The 12,087-nt window shown below is 43.9% G+C and overlaps 1 protein-coding gene and 1 long non-coding RNA gene across 4 annotated transcripts in view; both read left to right on the top strand.

Moving 5' to 3' along the window:
- LOC309530691 overlaps positions 1-12,087 on the top strand; it is a 228,983-nt gene that overhangs the window by 126,085 nt on the left and 90,811 nt on the right. The window lies entirely within an intron of this gene.
- Positions 1-12,087, top strand: part of NOX4 (NADPH oxidase 4) — a 104,587-nt gene that overhangs the window by 46,606 nt on the left and 45,894 nt on the right. The gene's annotated exons all lie outside the window — the stretch shown is intronic.

Raw genomic sequence — 12,087 nt, 5'->3', positions numbered from 1 at the left:
TTGGATCCATTGCTCCGTGTCCGCTTCTCTGGAGCAGCAGAAAACAACCTTTCTCTCTCCTCTATGTGACATCCTATATTTGAACATGGCTATCATATCACCCCTTAACCTCCTCTTCTCCAGGCTAAACATGCCCAGCTCCCTTAGCCGTTCCTCATAAGGCATCGTTTCCAGGCCTTTGACCATTTTGGTTGCCCTCCTCTGGACACGTTCCAGTTTGTCAGTGTCCTTCTTGAACTGTGGTGCCCAGAACTGGACACAGTACTCCAGGTGTGGTCTGACCAGAGCAGAATACAGTGGCACTATTACTTCCCTTGATCTAGATGCTATACTCCTATTGATGCAGCCCAGAATTGCATTGGCTTTTTTAGCTGCCGCGTCACACTGTTGGCTCATGTCAAGTTTGTGGTCAGCCAAGACTCCTAGATCCTTTTCACATGTACTGCTCTCAAGCCAGGTGTCACTGATGGGACTTGTAGCCCCAAAACCTCTGAAGGGCACCAGGTTAGAGAATGCTGTGATAGAGGATGCAAGTTGGTAGCAAGGATGGATAAGCACCACTGAAGATGGGAGTTGTAGTCCTATCAGCCCTGCTGGCTGCAGCTGATGGAAGTTAGGAACATAGAACCATAGAATTGTAGAGCTGGGAGAAACCATCTGGTCCTTGCAATGCATAAACTTAAGAGGAGCCAGCAGGATCAGGCCAGGCATGTAGTCCAATATCCTGTCCTCACAGCGGCCAATTAGATATACATGGGAAGGCCAGATTAAGACCTTTAGAGCACCTAAACCAGGGGTCGGCAAACTTTTCTGCCAGTGGGCTGGATTGCCTGCGTGCGGGAGCATGCACACCCATGCACATATGCCCGCTACTCTTTCCCCGCCGGCTTTCGGAGCCATGGCAGGGGAGGAGGCAGCATCTGCGGCTTCCTATTGGCTGCAGGAGCTTCCTGCAGCCAATAGGAAGCCATGGCTGTGTCCCGGAAGTCAGTTCCTGCCTGGAGTTAAACCAGTGTGCTGCGCCGGCTTAGCTCTGCATGGGGACTTACCGAGCGGACAGCAAGGGCTGGGAGGTGGTTTAACGTATGCAGCCCACGCACCGTAGTTTGCTGACCCCTGACCTAAACACTTAAAATATTTTGGTGCCCCATATATATCTAATTCAAAATACAAACAATAGTAAACCATAAAATAAAATTTTATTTTTTGAAATGGAACAACACCTTTGGTACAGTGAAATGAAAAATAATGTTCATTTTCATATAAAATGGTAAAGGTACCCCTGACCATTAGGTCCAGTCGTGGACGACTCTGGGGTTGCGCGCTCATCTCGCTCTATAGGCCAAGGGAGCCGGTGTTTGTCCGCAGACAGCTTCCAGGTCATGTGGCCAGCATGACTAAGCCGCTTCTGGCGAAACCAGAGCAGCTCACGGAATCGCCGTTTACCTTTCCACCGCAGTGGTACCCATTTATCTACTTGCACTTTGACGTGCTTTTGAACTGCTAGGTTGGCAGGAGCTGGGACAAATCAACGGGAGCTCACCCCGTTGCAGGGATTCGAACTGCTGACCTTCTGATCGGCAAACCCTAGGCTCTGTGGTTTAGGCCACAGGGCCACCCGCGTCCCTGTGTTATATACTGCCACTTTATTCCATGATATGGACAATTCAATTACTAGCTTACAGCTAGTAAGCTTAATTCTTCTCTACACAAGGATGAACCCAGCAAAAAACCCCTCCCCTTTGCAGCTGGCGGTCCTATTTGCTCCCATAGTGGCAATGGGAGAATCTTCCGAATAGCAGTGAAGGGTCGGGGATTTAGTTGGAAGTGTGGCTTGGGAGATAAGGGTTGGTCCTCCTCTCCCTATGTGCTGTGATTTTGTTGTCCAAACAAAAACCTATGTACCTTGTTAACAACAAGGTTTTGGAGGGAAGTGGTACGTGGGGGATCAAAATAACCAGTCAGCAACTACATGAGAAACTGCTATATACCTGGTCATAGAATCATAAAATTGTAATGTTGAAAGGGACCCCAACGATTGTGTAGTCTGACTGCCTGCAATCCAGGAATCTCAACTAAAGCATCCATGAGAGATGGCCAGCCAACCTCTGCTTAAAAACCTCCAAGTGGAGTCCTGATGTTTAGTTGAAACCACCTTTCTTATAACTCAGAAGCAATTGATTTGGGTCCTACCCTCCGGAGTAGGAGAAAACAAGCTTGCACTATCATCCATGTGGCAGCCCCTTAGATAGTGGTACCTCGGGTTACAGACACTTCAAGTTACAGATGCTTAAGGTTACAGACTCCGCTAACCCAGAAATAGTACCTCGGGTTAAGAACTTTGCTTCAGGATGAGAACAGAAATTGTGCAGCGGCGGCAGCGGAAGGCCCCATTAGCTAAAGTGGTACCTCAGGTTAAGAACGGACCTCCAGAACGAATTAAGTTCTTAACCAGAGGTACCACCGTATTTTGTGGGGGGTTTGGGGGGGGGGTTGTATACAACGATAGATGTTTTGAAATATTTTAGGAGACGTAATAAAAATGATTTTTTAAAAAAGATATTTGAAGATTGCATCTCTCAGTCTCCTCTTTTCCAGACTAAACGTACTCCTTCAACCATTCCTCATCATGCTTGGTTTCCAAGTTGATATAGCCTAGAATAGCATTAGCCTTTTTTTAAAAGCTGCATCACACTGTTGATTCATGTTCAGCTTCTGGTCTGCTAAGACTTCTATTTATTAAAATATCTCCACCTCAGTACTGCTGACACGGACTGGCATTAGCCCCCCATGGTTTCAGGCAGGGGTCTCTCTCAGCCCTACCTGGTGATGCCATGGATTGAATGTGGGACATTTTTCCTGCAAGGCAAGTGCCGTAGCACCAAGTGACAAGGGGCCTTTGTAGAGCAGCGTTCTTCAACTTTGGGCCCCTCAATGTTGCAGGTCTACAACCACACTCATCCCAGCCAACTTAGCCAATGGTAAGGGATGCTGGGAACTGTGGTCCAACATGATATGAGGAGGAGGATGGTGCTGACTGAGATGCTTCCTTTGCTTCCATGGCTTCTGTTTCCAAGTGATCGATGTTAGAATTCCTGCTCTGTGATTGCAGTCATGGGATTGTTGTCTTTCACATGATGGTATATGTTTTAACTCCACAGAGTGGGAAGTGACGGAAACAGGATGTTTGTGTTACTGTGTTCCATGAAGTGGAACTATTGTCCTTTGTTCTTTTTCTCTTTGCTGTCTGATGCTATAGAGAGAGGGAGCCATGTTGCAGTGCTCCGTGTGTGTTTATATGTAAATAAAGTAGATTAGCCAAAATGCTGAGTTGCTGAGGTCTGTTATGCAACCGCGCAAACTCTGTGGATCCCTAAGTGTGCCGGTGTTGGTTGGCATTGGTCGCTGTGATGTTCAGGCTGAAGAAAGCTTTTGAAGCTCCCAAATGATCAACCAGGAGGGTGGGAACATGCCAGTCGGGCATGTGTCTCTGCCAGGGTCCTACTCGAGTGTAGGCCGAGCTCCTGACAATCAGTGGTGGCTGGTCTGGTGGGGCCAAATGGAAGGTGTAGCCAGGGGCCTAAACAGGATCCACCCCTGTACCTTTAATGGCAGAGAACAGGTAAAGCTATTTATCTCATGACAGGGGGAAATCCCTTTCAGCCTCAGCTTCTGCATCAATGCATAGAAGCAAGTTCCACTGTGATAAAGAGGGTTTTCGCCTTAGTGCATGGGAGTGCAGCATTCATTGACTTATTTTATTCAGTTTTATTTGCTTGTCAGGCTGCTGCTAAACTCCCAAGAGCAGTACCATTTATTTTTCTTAAGTTGGCAATCCTGCTTCCATGTAGTTTATATAAAGATGCCTCAGGTTATACATTTGCAGCAATGTGTAGCACTGGGTTTGGTTTAGGTTGATTAAATTTATTCACTGCTTCTTACTTAAAAAGAAGGAGCACCAAAGTTATTTGCAACCCCAAAAAACAAAAATACAGTAATGCCACCATTTCTCCTCACAGGGCTCAGTGCCTTTCAGGACCCCCTTGTATGACATATTTTCACTTCTTTTAGTTTCCATTCTGAAGTGTCCATTAATGGCCCTCCAGATGTTGCTGTACTACAACTCCCATCATCCCTAGCCATGGCCCATGCTTACTAGTACTGATGGGAGTTGTAGTTCAGCATAATCTGGAGGGCCAAAGGCTTTCCATTCCTGTAGTAGTACACGCCTGAATTTCATAACTTGTTTCTGAGTACCAAATTATCTCCTAAGAAGTGGCTCTGAGATTCCTGAGTACCTTGCCCACATTGGCAATTAGTTTGGGGCTTCTTCCCACCCCAATTCCCCCAAGCAGCGGCCGATATTTCTCCAGCATTCATTCTCAGAAAGCAATCCTCTACTTACAGGCTTCCCCAACCTAGTGCCCTCTAAGCTGTTTTGGCCTGCATCTTCCATCAACCATGGCTATGTTGTCTGGGGCTGATGGGAGTTGTAATTCAAAAATAATTGGAGAGCACTAGGTTGTTTACTAGCTCCATCTGGTACATAGGCTGAGACTCTATCTGCTCACGGACTGTCTCGCTAGAGTGGTGCATGCTCTGGTTATCTCCTGCTTGGACTACTGCAATGCGCTCTACGTGGGGTTACCTTTGAAGGTGACCCGGAAACTGCAATTAATCCAGAACGCGGCAGCTAGACTGGTGACTGGGAGCGGCCACCAAGACCATATAACACCGGTCTTGAAAGACCTACATTGGCTCCCAGTACGTTTCCGAGCACAATTCAAAGTGTTGGTGCTGACCTTTAAAGCCCGAAACGGCCTCGGTCCTATATACCTGAAGGACCATCTCCACCCCCATCGTTCAGCCCATACACTGAGTTCCAGCACCGAGGGCCTTCTGGCAGTTCCCTCGCTGCGACAAGTGAGATTACAGGGAACCAGGCAGAGGGCCTTCTCGGTAGTGGCGCTGCCCTGTGGAACGCCCTCCCAGCAGATGTCAAAGAGAACAACAACTACCAAACTTTTAGAAGACATCTGAAGGCAGCCCTGTTTAGGGAAGCGTTTAATGTTTGATGTATTACTGAATTACTGTATTTTAATATGTTTTTGTAAGCTACCCAGAGTGGCTGGGGAAGCCCAGCCAGATGGGCGGGGTATAAATAATAAATTATTATTATTATTATTATTATTATTATTATTATTATTATTATTATTATGAAAGGCTGGTCACTTTTAACAGTGTCCAATAGAGCATCTTTTTTGAAAATACAAATAGCTTCAGCCTTATATCCAGTGACAAAGTACATATGACTCTCATCACAGCTGTGAGTTTTCCTTTGTGTGAACTCCAGACTTACTTGGCTGCTTGCTGGCTGTTTTGGGCTCTGCCTGACCTCAGCAGTCGCTGTGAATCCTGAGAGTTATTTTAGTAACAAAGATGCTCATTTTATATCATGGGAAATCTATATATCTATATATATACATAAAAAAACACCCCTGCCTCCATCCGGCTACAGGAGCAACAGATGGAAGGAATCAAGCACTAGGGAGCAAATTTTGTATAATCGAAGCGGCACACCAGATCAAGGTGAAGATGTTTGGTCCTTATTTGTGGTGTGCCTTGGTGGGAACGAAGTGCTTCTACCCTTGTCTTTTTCTGTTTCTTCTGTGATCTTCATAAGCAGAGTTGGTTGTAGAAAATGCAGGCGTTTGTACATGCCTTGTTTTCTGCTGCCCCAGAGGGGAAGACCCAAACCAATGGAGTCAAATTCAAAGACTTTCTGAGACTTATAAGACTTATGTTTATTTGGTTTTATGTTTTCAAGAGAATCCATTAAGAGTGCATATTTTGTGCATATCCATTAAGAGTGCATATTTTTTAATTCAGAGATTCTGTTTATGTGATTTCATATATTTCACATTATATAAAGAGTGTATATTGATATCGTATCATTGTATTTGGTCATTGTGTTGCCTTGGATATTACTGACTATGGTTTGCAACACAACGGTTAAATTGTTTGGTTACCTGTGATCTTCATAAGCAGAGTTGGTTGTAGAAAATGCAGGCGTTTGTACATGCCTTGTTTTCTGCTGCCCCAGAGGGGAAGACCCAGACCCATGGATTCATTGGAGATTCTGACTAAACATTAGGAAGAAGCTTTTAATGGTAAGAGCTGCTTGACAGGGGAACAGACTACCTCAAAATGGCGGACTCTCCTTCATTGGAAGTTTTTAAACAGAGGTTGAATGGCCATCTGTATGGGATTCTTCAGCTATGATTCGTGCATTGTGGAGGATTGGACTAGATGACTCTTCAATTTTATGATCTAGTTCAGGGGTCAGCAAAAAATTTTAAGCCGCAGGCCGGTCCACTGTCCCTCAGGTCTTGTGGCGGGCCAGAGACGCAGCACCTGGGGTAGAGAGCTGGAAGAAGAGGCGAGGGGGGCAAGTAGTCCTTTTTTCCACCCCCCAGCCCCACCGCTGCTTCTGCTTCTCGTGGGTAGGCAGAGCAAGCTCATCCACTCCTCTTTCTTGAGAGCCAGTGTGGTGTAGTGGTTAAGAACGGTGGTCTCGTAATCTGGGGAACCGGGTTCGATTCCCCGCTCCTCCACCTGCAGCTGCTGGGTGACCTTGGGCTAGTCACACTTCCTTGAAGTCTCTCAGCCCCACTCACCTCACAGAGTGTTTTTTGTGGGGAAGGAAGGGAAAGGAGAATGTTGGCCGCTTTGAGACTCCTTTGGGTAGTGATAAAGCGGGATATCAAATCCAAACTCTTCTTCTTCTCTTCCCTCTGGCCCACAGGAGCACCAGGGCAGCAATGGCAGAGGGAAGATGAACAGCACGAAAGGGCTGGCTCTGGAGAGGAACTTCTTAAAATGGCGCTCAGCCAGCTCAGCCCAGCCCCCTTCCTCCTCTAGGCAGGGCGGGGAGAAGCCAGGAGGAGGGAGGGAGGAGGCGCCACCGCTGCGGTGTGTGTGTGTGTAAACGGAATGGCGCAGGGGGAAAATGGCGCAGCCCTAATGAACAGAATTCCCATGCCAATCCATGGAGAATCCATGGGCCGGATCCTGAAGGCAATTGGGCCTGATCCTGCCCGTGGGCCTTAGTTTGCTGACCCCTGGTCTAGTTGGTGGGCTGCAGACTTAGCTTGAATATTATGTTTACCACTATCTTCCCTCATGATAGGCATTTATTTGCATGAGCTACGTTAAACAAGTAATTTGGGATTTAGTTTCTGAAACTAAACTCTGTTAGTTTTGTGTGTTGTTCATTTAGAATAGATATTACCCTACACTTGTCGGAGAGCTGGCTGTGTGCATGTTTTAGTGACAATGTTGCCAACTTATCAATTGGCCTCTGTAGCTGTGCCCCTAGTAGTAGCTTGGCAAGTGAAATTTAGCCCAAGCTGATCATGTTTATGTACAAAACAGCTGATTTGTACACATCCAGCCGTTCTCTCACAAGCAACGAGAGCAGAACATGGTCATTTTTGTGGCAAGAGGTGCGTGAAACGATCCCAAGACAGCATGTTTTGTTTTGTGGGCTTAGAAAAAATAAAAATAAATCCTGGCCTGCGTGGATCTTAAGGATTTCCATGGAAATTTGGCAGTGCAAGCTCTCTATAAACAGAGATGTGCCGTATATAAACATAGCAGGTCTTTATACATTCACCAGCTGAAGCCTTATACCCTTCATAAATGAATATTCCCTGATTGCAGAGGGACACCCTGTGAATACAAATTATATGTGCCTCAACTTTGTTCATCAAGAACTTTGGGTGAAAGTGAAGCATTCCGGTGGTGGGGCCAGAAGGCAAGAGCTCTTCCGCCCCCACTGGCCTGCTCCAAGCTTTCAGATTGATCAATATACTGACCTGGTTCAGAGCTCTAGAGAATCTCTATAGCTCAACAGTGTAAGTGCAAAAGGTTCCTGGTTCAAGCCTGCATGAAGCTTGCTAAGATGTATAATGTTATGTTGTGGGTGAACATATCAGACGACACAGCGATTCTTCAAACAGCTCTTGTTTATTCATAGGCCAGAACAGAACTGAACTGAAGGGTTCAGCCAGCCTGCTTATATAGAGCTCCAGTACAACGTAACTGTAACAACTTTCTATAACTATCCAATCACTGAACGTCACTTTCAACCCCTTATTTGCATATGTGGACCTGAACTATCTACAGTATCCCCCTGCTTGCCCAGGGTGAGAACTTCAGTACATAACATAAAAGACTGAATCAGATAAGTGCTAGAGATGCAAAGAGGTGGAAGGAACGTTCTTTCACATGTGGTGGACTTGTAAAAGGGTAAAAGTGTATTGGGAAATGATCCACAATGAATTGAAAAAAATGTTAAAAGTCCTTCCCCTCCCCCCCTCCAAAAAAACAGAGTCTTTTCTGTTGGGGATAATTCAGATTGATATTCCCAGGTGTCAAAAAAGGTTATTTATGTATGCCACTACTGTGTCCTGTGTTTTGTTAGCCCCAAAATGGAAAACAAGCGAGGTCCCAAGCAGAGAAGAGTGGCAACTTAAGCTCTCACAGAATATGCGCAGCTTGCAGACTTAGAATATGAGATCAGGAAGAACATACGTTTAGAGAAGATTGGAAAACATTTTTTGAATATATTGTGTACAGCTGAAAATGCTGGCAGCATTAAGATAAATTCGACAGTGCAAATAAGTTTTGATGGATGCAATAATGGAATGCTGAATGGCATAGTTTTTGTAAAATATGCAGGGATTTATGAGATATAAAATGAACCATGGAAAGAGAAAAGGGGAAGTCACAGATTTCTTAAGGATGTAAAAATGAGCAATTTAAATTGTAAGACAGGAAATTTAATTAAAATTATATATAAAAGGTTCCTGGTTCAATCCCAGCCAGCTCCCTATAACAAATTTTAGAAAGGGGCAAAGGAAGCTGTGTGTTCTCTTTGCTGTTTGGATTGCCTCGTGTGGTGCAGTGGATCAGTGTGTCTGGCTGTTAACCAGAAGGTTGGTGGTTCAAGTCCAACCAGGGGTGGCTGTGGGCAGGATGATAATAATAATAATAATAATAATAATAATAATAATAATAATAAGAAGAAGAAGAAGAAGAAGAAGAAGAAGAATTTATTATTTATACCCTGCCCATCTGGCTGGGCTTCCCCAGCCACTCTGGGTGGCTTCCAACAAAATATTAAAATACAGTAATACATCAAACATTAAAAGCTTCCCTAAACAGGGCTGCCTTCAGATGTCTTCTAAAAGTTTGGTAGTTGTTGTTCTCTTTGACATTTGCTGGGAGGGTGCTCCACAGGGCAGGTGCCACTACCAAGAAGGCCCTCTGCCTGGTTCCCTGCAACTTGGCTTCTCGCAGTGAGGGAACTGCCAGAAGGCCCTCGGCACTGGATCTGTGTCTGGGTAGAACGATGGAGGTGGAGACGTTCCTTCAGGTATACTGGGTCGAGGCCATTTAGGGCTTTAAAGGATCGCTGTGTTGCAGGGGGTTGGGCTAGATAACCCATAGGGTCCCTTCCAACTCCTGTGATTTTTTTCTATAATGCTGAACTACTCTCATCCTCCTAAAGTTAGAACCAATGTGAGCTTCCCTCCTGCATCCACACAGGGAGTTTAAAGCTTTCAGCCACAGTTTCCTGTTACATCTAAATGCAGGAAACCATGGTTTGTTTTAACCCTATTTAGTGTAAACGAACCAAGATCTAACCAGGGTTTCTGATCTAAGAGTAGGGAGATTCACAAAACACTCCCCCAACACACATGTTAAATGGCTGCAATGGGGTTGTGTGGGGCAGCCAGTGGCGCACACCTCCCAACACCCCACAGGGGAAATGTTTCCCTACCCAGTCTGAATGCAACTCCATATATTGTGACCTTCCGTGATTTTAAGTGTAGAACAAGGCTCACCCAAAGCGGAAGGTCTGATAACAATCTATGGCCTTATAAATTGTATTTGGGGCGAGGTGGAGGTTATTGTTTTCATTTGTTAATATGGTATATATCTTTGTGTTTTTATATTGCAAACTGCCCTGCAATCTTTGGGTGAAGGGAATAATAATAATAATAATAATAATAATAATAATAATAATAATAATAATAAATTATTTATACCCCTCCCATCTGGCTGGGCTTCCCTAGCCACTCTGAGCGGCTTCCAACAAAATATTAAAATACTGTACAGTAATGCATCAAACATTGCATATAGAATAAAAATTTAATCAATTGACAGGCTGGTGGCTGCATTAATCTCGATGGGACACAGTTGGTACAGCATTACACAGATATGGGCTATGAATGATTCAAGAGAACATGGCACACACGTGTGTATGTGTTTAAATTACAGTGTATTAGGCAAAACTTGGATTCTCTCCATCTAGTTTGTAGATGACATTTCCTTCTTTGAGATTTATCAGCAGAGCAAGGCATCCAAGAATCCCCGAAGGAGCCCTGAGGAACTGTAGACAGTGTTGAAATATATCCTTCCTAAACTCCGAAGGGGAGAGGAGGGGAATCGGGCTTTTTACGAGTAATTTGTTAAAGTGATGCTACTGGAGTGTCCGTGGAATTGGGCAAGCAGGATTAGATGGACTTCCCCATATTTCACTTACTTCAGAGGGAGGCAGTGTGGCGTGCATGTATTTCAATTAGCATTATCCTGCCTTAGAAAAAGCACTAAACTATGTCAGAAAATAACAATAAACATCTAAAAAAAAGTTGGAGGCAGACAAAGCGTTGAGAAAAAGGCTTATAAATGGTCAAATGTAGTCCTTGCAAATCATAACTTTTCTAGAAAGGCAAGAGTTTGTTGGTGGTGGTTTCAACTAAGTTTTACTCGGTGTAGACCCATTGAAAGTAATGAACCTGACTAAGTCCATTAATTTCAATGGGTTTACTTTGAGTAAAGGATAGTTGAGTTCCACGCAGGAACTAAGTCTCCATTAATTAAATAATAATAATAATAATAATAATAATAATAATAATAATAATAATAATTGCTGAAGTGGTTATAGTAATCTTAGTCAATTGGCCATGCGCTTTTGTCAACTGATAACTCCATTTAGTAAGTCTCCATTAATTAAATAATAATAATAATAATAATGATTGCTGAAGTGGTTATAGTAATCTTAATCAATTGGCCTTGTGCTTTTGTCAACTGATAACTCCATTAATTAAGACTCCATTAATTAAATAATAACAATGATGATGATAATGATGATGATTGCTGAAGTGGTTATAGTAATCTTAATCAATTGGCCATGTGCTTTTGTCAACTGGTAACACCATTAATTAAATCTCCAAGCGAGAGAAGCAAGAAATTTTTTTTTAGGAAAAATCACACCCGATTTGCTTCTATATGATACACACAGAGGCACCCCCCCCTCTTTCCCAGGAGGGCTCTGTCTTTAAAATGAAAACAGGAGACTCTTAAATGTTATGTTCCAAAGGAAGCTACCTTACAATAGTCAGGATGCTTGTCTACCTAGTCAGTGTAATCTGACTGATGACAGCTCTCCAGGGTCTCAGGAGGAGATAGATATTTCCCATCATCTAGTACTTGTTTGTTGCTGTTTTTTATTGGGTACCTGGGACTGACGTTGGGGCCCTGTGGGCAGGGAATACCTGCTGTACCACTGGCATATGGTTCTTCCTATCATAACAAAAATTGCATTTCTGCATAATTCTCATTTCTGGCCAGGCAGCTCTGGTTTTTGTGGGCTCTTTCGTCATGTGCCTTTTCAGGGGTGTGTGTGTGTGTGTGTGTGTGACCAAGCATCCTCCCATTCATTCAAATAAATGTCCAGTATCCCATTTCCATTTTTTAAAAAAGACCCTGTAACTTAGAGGAGATATTGTTTAACAGAAAGTAGAGTAGATAGTTGTTCGTATTGACAGATGGTTTTAAGTAATATTTTCTTCTAGTATGTGACCAGCAAAGAATAGAATAGAAGGAAAATCGGAAGTCTCTTTTTTGTAATTTTTTGCTAATGTTTCTCCGTTTCTGCTTTGTTTTCCCCCTCTCTCTTTCTCTCTTTTTCCTCTCTTTATCTCTATTGCCTCTTTCTCTTTTGATTCTCTTTCTCTT

Source organism: Podarcis vaucheri (assembly GCF_965113315.1).
Source record: "Podarcis vaucheri genome assembly, chromosome: 4".
Lineage (NCBI taxonomy): Eukaryota > Metazoa > Chordata > Lepidosauria > Squamata > Lacertidae > Podarcis > Podarcis vaucheri.
Note: the sequence above shows the minus strand (reverse complement) of the source record. Positions and strands in the feature narration are given on the sequence as shown.